The 4,574-nt window shown below is 39.2% G+C and overlaps 1 pseudogene; it reads left to right on the forward strand.

Annotated features, from left to right (window-relative positions):
* The first annotated feature begins 4,177 nt into the window (after positions 1–4,177).
* On the forward strand, positions 4,178–4,294 carry LOC145266845 (5S ribosomal RNA; annotated as a pseudogene).
* Positions 4,295–4,574: the final 280 nt, after the last annotated feature.

A 4,574-nucleotide genomic window follows, 5' to 3' on the forward strand; every position in this document is an offset into this window, starting at 1 on the left:
TATATATATATATGTATATATATATGTATATACATATATGTATATATATACATACATATACATACATGTATATACACACACATACACACATATATACATACATACATACACACATACATACATACATACATACATACATACATACATACATACATATATACATACATGTATTTAAACAGACAGGTGAGATTTATATGAAAGATGAAAAATCCTCTATTAAATGGGTTATAATTTTCGCAATGCCGGATGCTATATGTGGGAATATTGTCTTCTTTTCTTTTCTTTTTTTTACACGGTGGTCACCACTTATCAAGGCCTGGAAGCCACTCAGGGATAAGGGTTATTGCAAGTACATTACGTTAGTGTGGACATTTAATGAAGTGTTTACTTAAGAGGGCGGTTCATTAGGAATTTGTTAACGTTGGACTTTAAGACATCCAAGTTGTAGTCAGGTGGGAAGCAGGCAGACGGAAAAGAGTTCCACAGGCGTGCAGTTCTAAGAAAGAAGCTTTGTTCATGGAATCCGCGTTTTAATTTAGGCACAGATATAGAGTGGGGGAAATTTTTCACAGTGGATTCAGCTAGATGGGTGTTTTCGTGTTTCCATTTTTACTGTTTACCGGCTTTTTTCTAAGGAAAGGAATTTGGCTCCAATTTCATCTATCTGCTCGAATAGTTTAGCACGATCCGGTGGAGATCACCTGAAATATTGCTTTTGTGAAACGAGGGAAGGCAAGTAGGACACGAGCAATGGAATTTGTTATTCAAATTTATAAATAACAAATAACCAGTCGAAATTAGGATTGATTATTATTCAGATGTAAAGTTGCACTTCTGGAGGTGGAAGGTTCAATCCCAAGTGCGGGCGATGCTAAAATAATACAACTGCGAATATAAACCAAGCTTCTGACTTTACACCATCAACGCTCTGATCCCCATCTAGCATCAATTGAAATGAATGGCTCTCGTCTGGAGAGGCTCCATGTTTTGACAAGCTTCTGGGCTGAACCTTTACTCCTGATCTGAAATGGAATACATACATCAAATCTATTGCCAAGATGGCTGGAAAAATTATGGGATCCTTCTATCGATTCAGTAGATACCTCATTGCTGATGCAATTCTCTGCCTATTATAAGAGCCAGGTACGTCCAAGGATGGAGTATTGCTGTCACATCTGGGCAGTAGGTGTTAGGAAGATCTTATCCTGCCTTGACAGAGTTCAAAATAGACTTCGTAGCCTAATGGGGGGATGTTCTTATCTCTTCCCTGCAACCTCTTTCTCACAGAAGAGACGTTGCGAGCCTGTCTCTGTTTTATCGTTCGTTTCATGGCAAGTGCTCGTCTGATCTCCAATCTATGCCCCCCCCCTCGCCGAACATTTATGAGAAACACTTGTTTAGCTAAAAACACTATCAATAATTTCGCCCACTCTTTGTCTGTGCCTAAACCTAAACATAGATTCCATGAACAAAGCTTCTTTCTAAGAACTACATACCCGTGGAACTCTCTTCTGATTACCTGCTTTCGAGCTGACTACAATATTGCCATCTTCAAGTCCAATGTAAACAAATTCTTGATGAGTCGTTCCCCTTAAGTAATCCAATTTACCAAATTCACACTTCTAACGATTACTATGATATTGTTCTTTTGACCAATGTACACTCTTTAACCCTTATCCTTGAGTGGCCTCTGGGCCTTGATAAGTGGTGATTCCTTTGTAAAAAAAAAAAAAAAAAAAAAGAACGACAGCTAATGCCGTTGATAAAATAAAAGGTTCCGTTCGAAATTCCCCAGTTTGACAGAAAGGTTCTGGAGTTCAACAGAAAGATTCACAAGTTTGACAGAAAGATTCCCGAGTTCACGATACACCCGAAGAAGGTCGCAGGTTACATCCACTGAAACGTTGTGAAAAATCACACTCAAATGAGACCAGTCGTCCGAAGAATCTAAATAATACGAATAATCAATCCTCATCTTCTCTTCCTGTCTTTGTTATTTTCACAACATTTTGATCGTCCTAACCCCCGATCTTCTTTGAGTGTATCTTTTTTAGCTCGGGAACCTTTCTGTCAAACTCGGGAATTTGCACGGAATTTCCGAATGGAATCTTTTATTTAATCCAAGAGGGTAGCATGCTCTTGTTCTGTCAGCCATGCCTGAGTAAAAGTCCTAAGTAAAAAAAGATTTCCGTGTTCGACAAGATACATCTGAAGAAGGTCGGAGGTTACATCGACCGAAACGTTGTGAAAGTAACACTCAAGATGAGAACAGTAGTCTGAAAAAAATCTTAATAGTACAAATAGATCACCGAAGTTAAGCAACGTTGAACCGAGCCAATACTAAATGACTGATCAGTTTAATGGTTGGTTGGTTTTGTTTTACACATATCAACCTTTTTCTGGTTATTTAATGGCACATCCAGTGATTTTGAAGAACATTTTTTTAATAGAATATATTTGTTGTTTTTAAGTCGGTTTCTATTTAACCCATAGTTGGGACCCTAACAGGTACTACCACTCCGGGTCAGAGTGCACCTAGGAGCAATGGCAATTAAAAGGTGGCTCCACACTCCCCAAAGCCCACAATCTTGGGCCTCACCACCGGATATAGTTTAAGGTCATATCCAGGACCTGATCAGTTTATAATACCGGATGGTATACATGAGGGTGAGAGTTCTCTGTTTCTAATCGTCATGACATTGGAATGGCAATACTGTTCCAGGAGAGTTGTGGTTAGTGATTCAGCAACCCCAACCGCACAGTAGACTTCCCAGGCAGGTACCTTTACAGGGAGTGTCCATTGTCTCTTACACACTAAACGAAGATCTCTATTTGGTGAAAGTGGCACATAAAGCAACAGAATAAAAATCTGAAAAAGATATTATCTATATATAAATCTCACGTGTCTGTTTAAATTATATTTGTATGTATGTATGTATGTATTATGTTGTATGTATGTATGTATGTATGTATGTATGTATGTATGTTTTATGCTGTATGTATGTATGTATGTATGTATGTATGTAGCACCATGTATATTTGTGTGTGTGTTCATGTGTATTCGGGTGGAGAGGGTTCCTGTAAGCCGTGGTGAAGGCAACCTTTCTAGGAGAAGCAAATCTCTTGATTTAAAAAACCATAAAGCGGGAGACCAGTACCCGCATTAAGCTGGTCTGCAGTTTAATTTGTTGCTGGCTATCTTGCTCTTGCTTGTTGCTGGATCTCAACATTTTGAACCGAGAGAGAGACTTAACTGTCGTACAAAGCTAAGACTCTGTAACATCATCTTTGTAGAGATACTCCCTCAGGCATTTGGGCTCATGGATATTAAATGTCTGAGGGAGTGGCACTCGTCTGACAAGACGTTGCAATCATCATGTATGTATGTATGTATGTTGTGTCAGGTCATGTCATATTCTACTGGTATCATGTACCCCAATACTACCTGTCTCATGGTTGGTTCATCGACGACTAAACTGGTTCGCCCACCAGACTTGTTTGGTGAGGAGGGTTGCTAGTCTCCCTGAAGGATTAAAAACAAGACCTTCCAAAGGGCGAATGAACCCTTTCTCAGGGTCAACGGCCAACTTCTGTAAGCCAACTTCTGTAAGCCGTGGTGAAGGCAACCTTTCTATGAGAAGAAAAATCTCTGATTTAAAAAACCATAAAGCAGGGGACCAGTACCCGAATTAAGCTGGTCTGCAGTTTGACTTGTTGCTGGCTATCTTGCTCTTGCTTGTTGCTAGATCTCAACATTTTGAACCGAGGGAGAGACTTAGCTGTCGTACAAAGCTAAAACTCTGTAACATCATCTTTGTATAGATACTCCCTCAGGCTATAAAAAATAGTCCTGTGGTGATGGAAAAGTTGTGACGCGTGTAGGCCTGAATTGCTGGAACCTGTAATAATTTATCTGCCATCATTATATGTATCTATATATATATTTGTATGTATATGTGTATGTATATGTATGTATATCTATGTGTATATGTATCTATATATGTATACGTGTATATATGTTTATGTTTGTTTGTATGTATATACGTATATATGTTTGTGTGTGTATGTCCATATATGTATGTGTATATATAAAAAAAAGTCATCTCTGGGCTCATGGACTTTCTGTGACTGAGGGAGTGGCACTCGTCTGACAAACGTTGCAATCATGTATGTATTTATGTACGGCATAATCACGTTGACACACTGGTTCTCATCAGATCACCGAAGTTGAGCAACGTTGAGCCTGGCTAGTACCAGATGGGTAACCGTTTGGGAATTCTAGGTGCTGTACGTGCTTTCCGCTTATCTTGGCATTTGTTTCCAGTCGTCCTGAACCTCCACTTGCCACTGGTATTCAACAATGTCGACTCAGGAGAAGTGTGGTTGGAGATTGTGCAACTCTTGCCACAATAATTTTTAGTGCAGGCACTCTTTCAAGGGTATCCATAGTCTGTCAAGACTGAAGGAAGCCATTGTATGTATGTATGTATGTATGTATGCCTCAAACTTTCAACAAAGGCGACAGATTTTCACGAGATTGGTATTGTTTTGAAGATCGATCCATCGGATGACAA

The sequence above is a fragment of the Euprymna scolopes genome, chromosome 41, assembly GCF_053919585.1.
Source record: "Euprymna scolopes isolate OS-2025 chromosome 41, ASM5391958v1, whole genome shotgun sequence".
In the NCBI taxonomy this organism is placed as follows: Eukaryota; Metazoa; Mollusca; class Cephalopoda; order Sepiida; family Sepiolidae; genus Euprymna; species Euprymna scolopes.